Source organism: Pongo abelii, chromosome Y (assembly GCF_028885655.2).
Source record: "Pongo abelii isolate AG06213 chromosome Y, NHGRI_mPonAbe1-v2.0_pri, whole genome shotgun sequence".
NCBI classification, from domain to species: domain Eukaryota; kingdom Metazoa; phylum Chordata; class Mammalia; order Primates; family Hominidae; genus Pongo; species Pongo abelii.
Window position 1 is genome coordinate 10,670,857 of NC_072009.2, and position 13,195 is coordinate 10,684,051.

The 13,195-nt window shown below is 41.0% G+C and overlaps 1 long non-coding RNA gene across 3 annotated transcripts; it reads left to right on the top strand.

Annotated features, from left to right (window-relative positions):
• The first annotated feature begins 4,284 nt into the window (after positions 1-4,284).
• Positions 4,285-9,654, top strand: LOC129053164 (uncharacterized). 3 transcript variants are annotated; one of them, XR_008518249.2, is made up of 4 exons: positions 4,285-4,375; positions 4,693-4,833; positions 5,196-5,256; positions 9,521-9,654. It is a non-coding gene; the product is annotated as an uncharacterized LOC129053164 (long non-coding RNA). The 3 variants fall into 3 exon arrangements; XR_008518248.2 differs by having other exon boundaries at positions 4,296-4,415; positions 5,196-5,260; XR_008518247.2 differs by having other exon boundaries at positions 4,297-4,415.
• Positions 9,655-13,195: the final 3,541 nt, after the last annotated feature.

A 13,195-nucleotide genomic window follows, 5' to 3' on the forward strand; every position in this document is an offset into this window, starting at 1 on the left:
AGACTGAAACACACAAAGCCAGAATATTGGCTATGGCATTACACCCTCCTAAAGTGAAAAGGGAGAAAAACCCAAATTGTTTCTATGTGGAGAACCAGGTTATATGAAGCAGAAATGCCCCAATAGTAAAGACCAAAGTAACTCAGGAAAAGAACTTCCTTCCATATGCCCCTGATGTAAAAAGAGAAAACACTGGGCAAATCAAAGCAAGTCCAAATTTGATTAAAATGGCCACCCCCTAAGTATTTAAGCTGAAAACTTCAGCAGCTTTCCTAGATCAGATGGAAAGCCCTCAGTCCTCTCTCTCAGAGCAGCCACCTCTGGGAACTCACAACTGGACTTTCTCTGCCCCAACAAATTAGTGCTAAAAGAAGAAGACCCTAAAAGGGTTGCAACAAGGGTCTGGGGCCCACTGCCTCTGGAAATAGTGAGATTGGTCCTAGGGTGATCAAACCTATCCTGTAAAGGAATCAATGTGCTTCCCAGGGTAATTGATAGCGATTATCCAAGTGAGATACTAGTTATGATGTAATGAAAAGGTCTACATATGCCCTCCTATATCTAAAATAGCTGATTTACTACTTACTGTACTGGGTTCCCAATGCCCAGGGAAAGGAAAGGGGACAAGGATGTTTTGGAAGTGTGGGAGCCACAGGAGTATATTGGGACCAATTAATCCCTGATCAGAAACCCATGATTACCTTAAAAATGAGAAATAAAAAATTTACTGGCCTGTTGGATACAGGGGCAGACATTTCAATCATTAGTGATTAAAACTGGCCAGAAACTTGGCCCTAGGTCACTCAGAATAAAAAAAACTGTCAGCATCAGGAAAGCACCAACAGCCAAGAAGAGCATGCACCTCCCAACATGTCATGATTTGGAGGGAAGAAAAGAAGTTATACAACCTTTAATCATCCCCATCCCTGTTAATCTTTGGGGATGGGACCTATTAGTTCAATGGGGGGTCACCTTGCAGACCCTTTTCTAATAGTTGCCACTGTTGTATTTCCTCCCCTACTCCTGACATGGCCCTCTCAAAATCTAATTTGAGTAGAGTAATGCCCTTTAGAGAGAGATAAATTACAATGAGCCCATGACTTAGTTGAAGAACAATTAAAAGCCAGTCATTCAGAACCATCAAACAGCCCTTGGAGTTTGCCTGTTTTTGTCATTCCCAAAAAGTCTGGTAGATGAAGAGTTTTGCATGACTTACATGCTATCAATGCTAATTTGCAGTTATGGGGCCCCTTCAACAGAGTCTCCCTTTTCACTTGGTGATTCCTTGAGACTGGCCCACAGTCATTATTGACTTAAAAGACTGCTTTTATACTGTTCCCCTTGCACAACATGACACATAACAATTTGTGTTTACAACACTAGCTGTCAATAATGAAAGGACAGCTCACCGATTTCATTGGAAAGTATTTCCTCAAAGAATGCTAAACAGTCCTACCATGTGTCAGTATCATGTAAATCAGGCTTTGCTCCACAGTAGAAAATAATTTCCTAATTGTGAGGTCATCCATACTGGCAGCCCCAAAGAAGCCAATACTTTTGAGTTTATATGCCTGTCAAAACGACACAGTTATGAGGTTTAATCATAGCACCTGAAAAGGTACAGATTTCCTCCCCTTGGAAATATCTTGGATACATACTAACTTCCTGGTCAGTAAGACCTCAAAAGTTTAAATTGAATACTAACACCTTAAATGATTATCAAAAATTACTGGACCCTATTGACTAGCTTTGCCCCACCTTGGGCATAAGTACTGACAAATCACAGAACTTGTTTTCATCCTAAAGGGCAATGCACCCCTGGACTCCCCCAATATTTAACCCCCACTGCAAAAAGAGAAATTGAGGAAATAGAACAAACTATTTTTCAGAGGCAACTAGATCGAATAGACCCACAATATTCAGTCCAATTGCTTGTATTTCCTACTAAAGATTCTCCAACAGGATTAAAAGGACTGATGGTCCCAGAGCTATGCTTCCTAGAATGGGGCTTTTGGCCACATACTGGGACTAAAACATTCTCTCTCTATGTCCAGCTATTTAGTAAGTCATCTATACAGGTGACAAATGATGCAACCAATTGCAAGGTTATGATCCTGATGTCATAAGAATACCCTTAAGTAAAAAACAATTCGAAGCACTCCTGCCCCTATTTATATACTTTCAGATAGCACTCTCTGATTATGAGAGCCATGTAGAACTTGCTCTTCCCATTGAAAAACTACTTTAGTTCTTATCTCATATTCCCGTAGTTATGCCTGTGAAGGTAGTTCACTCCTCCATACCTAACACATTTATGCTTTTTCACTGATGGCTCTGGTAAATATGGAAAAGCAGCTACCTGGTAGGAACCACAAAACTTGATTCCTTGATCTGAATTTACTGGTACTCAGAGAGCTGAAGTTACAGCCCTAACATTGACCCTGGAAATCTTTTCCGCTCAGCCCATCAATATTGTTAGTGACTCTGCTTACTCTATTTATTTATTGCAAAACCTCAAAACTGCCCTCATGCCCACTATTGAGCCCAACCTGTGTGCCCTTTTTCTTCAACTTCAGCAATTGCTGGATCAATGAAGACATTATATTTTAATTACACACATTCAGGCCCACATCTTGCTGCCCTTTCCACTAGTTCATGGCAATGATTAAGCAGACCTGAAAGTTATGACATCAGTGCTTGACCAACCCACCCAATCACATCACTTTTTCCACCAAAATTGGAGAAAATTAACTAAACAATTTCAACTAACCCAAAGACTAGCTAAGCAAATTATTTTACAATGCTCAGATTGCCAGCACACAGGCACATCCCATCCTTCAACAGGTGTTAACCCTGGAGTACTGGAACCTAATCAGTTATGGCAAAAAGATGTTACACATGTCCCTGAATGTGGAAAACTAAGATACATACATGTATCTGTTGATAACAATTCCCACTTAATTAGTAATCATGCTCTTTCTGGAGAGTCCACGTGATATGTCATTAAACATCTTTTCTTAACTTTTGCATTTATGGGGCAGGCCACCAAAATTAAAACTGGTAATGGCCCGGCTTATACCAGCTCAGTTTCAACAATTTTGTCACACATGGAACATCCAACATTCCATGGGTATCCCATATAACCCCCAAGGACAAGTCATAATAGAATACGCCCACTTCACACTTAAAAATATGCTGAGAAAACAGAAAAGTGGGAATATGAGTAAGGACCATGCAACACTATTGGCACAAGACTTATTTACCCTTAATTTCTTAAATTTAGATGATAAATTTCCATCAGCTATAGAAAAGCACTTTGCAAAAGCCCTCAAGACATAAAATCTGTGGTGTTAAGAAAAGATGTAAATAGTAATATATGGTGTGGTCCAAAAGATTTGTTAATGTGGGGAAGAGGATATGCTTGTGTTCACGCCCCCTCAGATCTTCTTTGGATTCCAGTGTGAAACATCAAACCATACCATGGCATGGCTGGGACTCCACCCAGTAGCAGAAATGAAGGAAATGACCCTGCAGGACCTGCAGCCCCAGATGATGCAGCTTCCTCAGATGACACAGGTCCCAGACATTACCTAGGGGTTGCTGAAGAAGACAACTCAGGCTGAGTGATTCCTGCTTCAGACAAAGACACCATTCACTCCAGATAATTTGTTCTTCACTATGCTTTCTGTTACACATTGGAACTGTCATAGGGTATTAACATTTCTTATTCTCTCACTTTGCCTGCAATCTGCACTTGCTACTCTCTAGTGGGCCCATCTTCTGGATCCACCTTTCTTCTGCCCTTTTACTTGGGCGAACACCCCCTTCCCAGCCTCTAACAACATGACTACTTGGCTGGGAGGGATTGACATACCCCTGGTAGGGTCCCTCATTAACGCCACATGTTGGACGGAGATGTCAGGTAACACTACATATCACTCCACAATCCTCCCACTGAATGTAAGTTATAACAGTGCTAACCTTTATTGTGTGCCTGCCCAAAAACAATTATAGGTACATCATGGCAAAGGAAATGCCTTAACATTTTTGGTTGCAGGTAGTCTCAAATCAGGCAGTGCAAGCAATGCCACAATCCCTGACATTCCTCCCTGTGCTAAAGAACAAAGCCAGAAAGTAATGGATTCCACTTAAGCTATAGCGCAGTAGTGCAATCATAGTGCACTGCAGCCTCCAACTCCTGCTCAAGCAGTACTCCTGCCTCAGCCCCCTCAGTAGCCATGATTATACACATGTACTACCATGCCAGACTAATATTTTTTCTTTAATTTTGTAGATACAAGGTCTCACTTTGTTCCTCAGGCTGGTCATGATCTCCTGGGTTCAAACAGTCCTCCTGCCTCAGCCTACCAACATGGTAAAACCCGCTCTCTACAAATAATACAAAAATTAGCCAGGTATAGTGTTATATGCCTGTAGTCCCAGTGACTCAGCAAGCTGAGATTGGTGGATCACCTGAGCTCAAGGCATGAAGACCACATGCCTATAGTCCCAGCTGTTAGTCCAGACTACATCAATATGTAAGCTCCCTGCTATTGTGCAGAGTTTGGTCAAAGTTCAATATTTCACAGGGGGTCGGACCATGTGAAACATCCTGCCTGATGTTTCACATCCTCATAAGGCAGATAAAGGCCCAACTAAATAACCATCCCTATCATATTTTGCTGGTCAAAGGTCCAAAGAACACCATGATGACATCCTCCTGGAAGAAGGACCAGAACTGCATCATCATGAGTACATCTTATCAATATCCTGCCAACAGCAAGCCATGCTGCCGAGAATCCTCCCACTCATACATATAAGTAATCCCAGTCTGTAAGCAGTGGTGGGCTCTTGCATTAGGCTGGTTCCCCATCTCTGCAGGTTTTATGCTGTACATAAAGCCTGCATTTGCTGTTGAGTTGCCCTCTTTCTGCTTATGTGTCTTTAACCATTGCCTTCCTTCCAAAACCTAATATTTTGGTGCCAAAACTCAGGATGGGGATTGGGTTCTAATGGGTAACTCTCTTGCAACCTAGAAAGCAGCAATCAGCAAAAACTAGACCTGGCCTTGCTTCCATGTCCTGAGAGGACTCCCTGTTCCCAGCTCCATTCCCTTATTCTCTTTTCTTCTCCAGCCCTGGGCCAACCTCCAGATGCTAATCAAACTCCTCTTTTTCCTTCCTTCACCTTTTCAGGCTGCTTCAGGAACGATTAATCCCATTGCTGGACATCACATCCAACACCAGTCTCCAATTTGTGAGTGAGTCTCCCTTCCTTCTTTCCAGATTTCTCTGTATTTTTGGTTTCAGAAAATCTTAGCACTAGGTGAGAGGTCTCCCCAGTCACCAGGTGACTGTGGCCTGCCTTCTCAGGGGACACCTTCAGAACACACACTGCTCTGGCTGCTGCAGCAACTGGGGGAAAGCAAAGAGCTGCAGGGATGCCCCAGATCTCGAATGGGGTACTCACTCCCATCCTCTAAAATTTCTCACCCTTCCAGCCACCAATATAGGGCAAGGCTCCTTAAAAAACTCCACAAGACACTACACTAAGATGTCTCACCTGGAAACTCTAAGAGTTTCTCTACTGAAATGCAAAAAAAAAAAAAAAAAAAAATAGCTGGGTGTGGTGTTGCCTGCCTGTGGTCTCAGCTACTCAGGAGGCTAAGGTAGGGGAATCACTTGGACCCAGGACATGGAGGCTGTAGTGAGCTGAGATCATACCACTGCACTCTAGCCTAGTGACAGAGCAAGACTCCATCTAAGTAAAATAAAATAAAATAAAATATAAAATATAAAATAAAATAATAAAATAAAATAAAATAAATAAAATAAAATAAAATAAATCCTAAACACTTTATTCACTCCTCTCACATGTCTCATCTGGATCCTCCAACCCTGTGGCTAGGCAGAGTCCATTAAAACTGAATGCGTTGCTTTGCCTTGCTTTCCTTTGTACTTTCCTCTGTAATATTGGCTAGCCCAATATAAACTGGACAATAATAGTCAATGACCAAAAAGCAAAATATTCAACTTCCAAATTCAACATAATCTACAAAAATTCCTTCAATGCAATGGAAAATGATACAAAGTGCTTTGCTTATGTCCACTCATGGCTCTCTCTTTCTCTCTTTGCCAATTCTGTTCACTTTCTCAAATCCTCGTCTTCAATTAAAAAAAGCCCAGCCCACAAAAATGTCTCATCCTCTGGACAAGCTTCCTCCTCTAAATTCAAACCAGCCAGCAAACAATATCTTATGTCCAACCCGCTTCTGCCAAAAACCAGGAACATGCCCAGAGGCCCACCAAAGTCCTCCCTTTATGGGAGATGGCAGGGCTGAAGGCATAATCTGAATTCATATTCCCTTCTCCCTAGCCAACCTCTTCCAGCTTAAAAAGAGACTTGGCTCCTTTTCCATGGATCCTACATCCTTCATCAAGGGATTTTTGTATGCCACTCAACCTTATAAACTTATTTGTCATGCCATATGTCATCCTCTCTTCCACCCTCACCTGCAGGATAGGGAACACATCTGGACAGCCACCCAGGCCCATTCAACTACCCTCCACCAAAAAGATGTCCCTAACCCAATAGGGATCCTAACTGTCCCCAGAACTAATCCCAATTGGGGTTATCAGGCATCTTCCACAGACAGACAGAAACAAGACCATATAATATCGTGCCTCCTAGCTGACATGGATAAAGCTGCCTCTGCTGTTTTTGTCTCCTGTCATTCAAAGGCAATGACTAAATATACCACCGTAAACCCTAATACCAGTAAGAGCAGAATATACCTCCATTTACACTTTATTTCCAGGCAGCACCTGATGTCTAAAAGAAACTTAAAAAACTGGAGGATGGCCCTCAAACTTCCTAAAGAGATTTACCCCAAGTGGCATGTTAGGCTTTTAATAATAGAGAGGAAAATCTGAAAACCCAGATGCTTAAAGAAACCAAGCTAAATACCAAATGCTGGCAGCTGTGATACAACAGGGTTCCCAGCACATACAGTAATCCTCAACCTCGCAACAAACTTCACTAAGAAGTGTGTTTGAAGTATGTTTAACAGGGTCACTGGGCAAAAGCCTGCCCTAATCCCAGGTGACCCTCAAAACCTTACCCTATCTGTGATATAAAGGAACTCTGGAAGCCACCCTGTGCTCAGCAAAACTCCATCTTGCTTCACCACAATTAACTGAAGATTGGTGAGGCCTGGAGTCCACCCCCAACACCATCACCACCTCAGAACTCAGGGTAGCACTTTCAGTCACTGGTAAGCCTCTGCCTTTTCTCTTTCATATGGGAATGCAGTTTCACCAGAATATTCTGGAAGTCTCCTCAGTTCTTCTATCTCTAGTGTGGGCATCAATGGGATCCCCTCTAGGCACAGAGACTGGTCCTCTATTATAAAACCTATTCAACACCTCCTTCACCGACTCCTTCCTGGTTATCTCTCAGTATCCTACCCCTACCTTGGGGTGGGACATACTAAGTAAATTCTGGACCTCAACACAATTTGCTTCCTGCAGTTCTAACCCTTTTATTTTACTCTGCCAGCTGAATGCTTCCCTCTCCTTTCCCTCATTATCATTTATCCACCCTTTTACCTTCTGTTAATCCTGAAAGTTGGAACAGTTCTAAACTCACAATAGCCACACATTACATGTCAGTTAATAGAAACCTCCAAAGGCCAGGGGCAATGGCTCATGCCTGTAATCCCAGAACTTTGGGAGGCCAAGGGGCTCAGATCATGAGGTCAGGAGTTTGAAACCAGTGTAGCCAATATGATGAAATCCTGTCTTTACTAAAAAAATACAAAACATAACCAGGCATGGTGGCATGTGCCTCTAGTCCCAGCTACTCAGGAGGCTGAGGCAGGAGAATCGCTGAACCCAGGAGGCAGAGGTTGCTGTGAGCCAAGATCATGCCACAGCACTCCAGCCTGGATGACAGAGTGACAGTCCATCTCAAAAAAAAAAAAAAAAAAATAGAACTCTCCAAAACCCCTCAATATTCCCTTGTCAGTCTCAATATCTCCTTAATCCAACTGGCCTTTGGGGCCTTAAACCTATTATCTGTAAACTTTTACAAGCTCAAATTCTCAAGCCTGTCAACTCTTCCAACAACACCCCCATCCTGGCTGTCAAAAAACAGATGGGTCTTACTGCTTTGTCCATCATCTCCCAAGTTGTTAACCAGGCAGCGATGCCAATCCACAGTGGTCCCGAACCCATATACTTTACTCTCCCAAATGCCCCTAGAACTACATGCTTCTCAGTGTTGGATCTAAAAGATGCCTTTTTCACTATTCTGTTAAATCCAGCTTTCCAAAGTCTTTTTGCCTTTAACTAGTCAGATCTCTGTACTCACACTTCTACCCAAAGAACATGGACCATAGTCTTGCAGGGACTCTGGGATACCCTCCACTTGTTCGGACAGGTCTTCACCAAGAATGTAGCTGAACTTCCCCTTGCTTCTAGAACTCTCCTCCAAAATATTGATGACCTCCTCCACGGTAGCCCCTCCCTTAACTTGTCCATCCACACACTATTCAACTTTTAAACTTCCTCCATAGTCAAGGATATAATATCTCACCCACAAAAGCTCAGTTAGCCCAAATCCAGGTCTCTTACCTTGGACTTGTTCTAATCCCAAATTCTCAGGCTATCCCAGACCAATGAAAGGATCCAATTTGGGCCATGCCCCTTTGCCACAGAAAGGAAGACTTCTTCTTCTTGGGGCTTGCAGTCTACTTTTGGCTGTGGATTTCCAACATTTGCCTGCTGGCCAAGCCACTTTACACAGCTTCACATGGACCCATTTTGGAACCCCTAAATTCAGCTTGTCCCATCAATTCCCATTTTAAAAAATAAAAAAATGTCCTTTTAATGGCTCTGACACTGGGACTGCCAAACCCCACCAAGCCCTTTATTCTGCATGTACATTCTAACCACGGCCTTGTTCTTGGACTACTCTGCCAAACATACAGCAACTCCCTACAAGCCATTGCATACGTCTTAAAATACCCGGACTCTGTCATTCAAGGTTGGCCACCCCGCTTAAGAATCTTGATTGTGGCCACATTGCAGGCCTCAGAGGCTCAGAAACTCACACTCTACCAATACATTAGTATTGCATCTTCCTATAACCTACAGAATCTCATAAGCCATCAATCTCTTCTATCCCTCCCACCTACCCACTTACAACAGGTGTGTGCCTTATTTATAGGAAACCCTCTAATCACCTTCCAGAGATATAAAGCTTTTCACCCAGACACCCTCTTCCCTGTAGACACCTCTGATTCTAAGCTCTCATACCTGCCTGGACCTCTCAAATTCCCTCTCCTCCCACTTCCAACACATTTTGGGAGCCCCTTTACAGGGAACACCTACATGGTTCATTAACAGAAACTCTTTTCAAAAGCCATGTCCAGCTTTATCTCACTTTATCACCCAAAGACTAAACTCTCTCCCAAGTAACCAGCCAGAAACACGTTGATACCATTTTTCTCCTCTGCCAGGTCAGGTATCAGTGCCTCCAGGAAAGCAACTCTGAAGCTGAACACCCACTGCTTCAAAACCCAACTATGAGCCCCCTATTCAGCTGTAAGAGCGAGACAATCAACAATGACTCTTCATTCTTAAACTAAAAGGCAAGAATATTAGTCCAAACTGCAACATTTTGTAAGCTCCCTTCTCTTTTGCAGACTTAGCAAAAATATTAGTCCAAACTGCACCATTATGTAAGTAAGCTTCCTGCTATTTTGCAGACCTTGGTCGAAATGAAACATATCATGGGGTTTCAGGCTATGAGAAACATCTTGCTTAACCATCTGACCACAAGGAAGACAAAGGTCCAACTAAAGAACCATCCCTAACATATCTTGCTGGGCAAAGTCCAAGGAATACCACAATGACATCCCACTGGAACAAGGACCAGAACCACCTCATCATGGGAATATCTTATCAATATCCTGCCAGTAGCAAGCCATGCTGCCTAGAACCCTCCCACGTGTAGCTGTAAGTAACCCCCCACTGTAAGCAACAGTGAACTCTGCCATCAGGCTGGTCCCTTACTTCTGTAGGTTTTATGCTGAACATAAATCCTGCATTTGCTGATGAGCCATCCTCTTTGTGTGTATGTGTCTCTCTTTAACCATCACCTTCCCTTCAAAACTGAACACTGCTACTCAGAAGGCTGAGGTGGGATGTTTACTTGAACTCAGGAGGCTGAGGCTGCAGTGGTTCATGATGACACCATGAACTTCAGCCTGGGTAAAATAACAAGACTCTATCTCAAGTAAATAAAATAAATAAATAAAATGAAAATGAAAATAAAATGAAAACGAAAATAAAATTCTGTAATTTGCAACAATATGGATTAACCTGGACATTTCTTCAGTTAAATATAAATTAGGCATAGAAAGGCAATCACTTCATAATCTCACTGCTATGTGTAATCTGAGAAAACTAAATTCATAAAACCAGAGTATAATAATGGTTACCAAGAAGGAGAGATAATGAGGAGAGATTCCTGTCAAAGATTGCAACATTTTGGATACATAGGAAAAACAAACTTAAGACACCTGTTGTATAAATATGACTGTACTTAGTAACATATTCCTGAAAATTGCTGAAAATAAATAAATATAGGAAGTAATGCATATGACAATTAATTCTATGTAGTCATGTACAATGTACAGTAATTATTATCTCAAATGTATTTCCAGAATATAATTTTGTAGACAATATATATATGTAATTTTTCTTAGTCAATTAAAGCCCATAAAAATAATTTAAATTAAAAAAAATCTCAGTGGAATGAGGTTATTTTTGCATCTAAAGCAAGAACTAAAGTTGGTGAGTTTTTCAAATGCATGTGGGACTACTCTCTCAAAATGATCATCCTTCACCTTTCATTTGGGGTTTTCTAAGAATTCCTGATTTCTGAGGCTCCCAGAAAGTGATTTTTGTTGACAGATACGTTGTAAAATTATTATTACTATGACGAGATACAGACAGGAGACCTCGTATTCTGTCATCTTGTTTATGTCACTTTTACATTCTTCTGGTTTTAAGGACAATTTTATCAAATATTGTATTCTTGCTTAGCATTAGTATTTTCTCTTAGTGTTTTAACTATATCATCCCATACCCTTTTGAGCTGCAAAGTTTTGCTGAGACATAAACTGGTAATATTTTAAAAGTTCATTGTATGTAAAGAGCCTCTGTTCTCTTGGTGCTTTCAACAATTTTTGTCTGTGGTTTTTCAAAATTTAATTATAATGTGTATCAATTTGTGTCTCTGGATTTATTCTAGTAGGTGCTATTTGAGCTTCTTGAGACTTTATATCCATTTATTTTATCACATTTGGGACATTTTCAGGCATTCCTTTTTAAAAGTTAAAGCCTTCTTGTTTGACTCAGGCTGCAGTGCAGTGGCATAAATATTGGGGCTGCATCTTCAAACTCCTAGGCTCATGCAGTCCTCACACTCAGCTATTTAAGTAGCTGAGAATATGGGCCTCTCCCTCCATATTTATTTTTATTTTTTTAAATGAGGCCCTGCTATATTACAAATGCTGATCTCAAACTCCTAGCTTCAAGCAGCTCTCCCATTTCAGCCTTCAACTCCGTGTGTTGGCAGGATTGAGTGTATATGCTCAAGTCCTATTTTTTCGAAAAAATCTCAGCTTTTTCTATTTTCCTTTTGGAACTACTACAATGTACACATTGGTTCTATTTGATTATGTCTCATAAACACTTCAAGCTCTCTTTATCTGTAGTTATTTTTTTCTCTTCTGACTCTATATTTTTAAATGGCCTGTTTCAAATTTTACTGATTGCCTGTTTGATGAAATCGGCTGTCGAACTGCCCTAGAATTTATTTATTTATTATTATTATTTTTGGAGACGGAGTCTCACTCTGTTTTTCGGGCTCGGGTGCAGTGGCACAATCTCAGCTCACTGCAACCTCGTCCTCCTGGGTTCACATGATTCTCCTGCCTCAGCCTCCCGAGTAGCCGGGACTACAGGAATGCATCACCAGGCCCAGCTAATTTTTGTATTTTTTAGTAGAGACAGGTTCCACAATATTGGACAGGCTAGTCTTGAACTCCTGACCTCGTGATCCACCCACCTCGGCCTCCCAATGTGCTGGGATCACAGGTGTGAACCACCATGCCTGGCCTCTAGAAATTTTTTTTAATTCAGTTGTTGACATCTGTATCTCAGCTAATTTTTAAATAGGTTCTCTTTATGTATGAATATTCTTATATTCAAATATCTTTTTTACCTCACTTTTTTCTGTGTTTTTAAGCTTATTATTCCCCCTTAGCTGACTTTTTTGAAGTCCTTGCCAAGTAATGTGTAGATTTTCCATTTTTAAGGTTGATTACTAAAATTTATTTTACAAATAAATTTCATAACAAAGAAGCAGTTTCTGCTTTTTTTGTACGCCTGTAATCTTTGTCAAAACTCAGGCATTAGGGAAAAAAATCCACCTCCACTAGTCTTCACAAATTTTCCCTGTGCAGGGAAAAGCCATCATTAACCAGCCCATCTACAGATTTTGAAGATTTTTTCAAACTTTTCATGGGAGTGCATCTTCTCTATGTTTGTGTGTTTCCAGTTAAAGAGGGATGCCCAAATTTTATTCTTGGAAACCTGTAGCCTTGTTATTTCTCTGAATTTTGTTCATGGTACTGTAGTTTTCTCAGTATCTGCTATATCATGGGTTCTGTTGTTCTTGGCAGTACCCAAACTGTCCTTCAAACCTTTCCACTGTCCCATTTCCTATCTTTGGGAGACAGAAATATAAATTATTCTTTAGGAGCATCTCAGCAAGCTAGAACACTGCAAACACATTTGACTTGTATTATTAAAAATTAAGAGATAAATCTTTGCTAATATGAGGGGATAAAGCCAACAGACATGTGCAGAAAATGCAGAAATCTTCAATAAAATTTTACCCAAGGGGAAAAAGATTATAAAGATAGACAATAATCAAACTGTCAAAAACTTAGGTCAAAGAAAATCTTCTTAGCTCTACAAGAAAAGTATGTCACATATAAGGAAGTCCCAATATGACTATCAACAGACCTCTTTGTAGAAATCTTACAAGTCAGGAGACTTGCATAACGTACTCAAAGTTCTGAAAGAAAAAATGAGGAAAATTACCCTTTTGGAAATGAGGG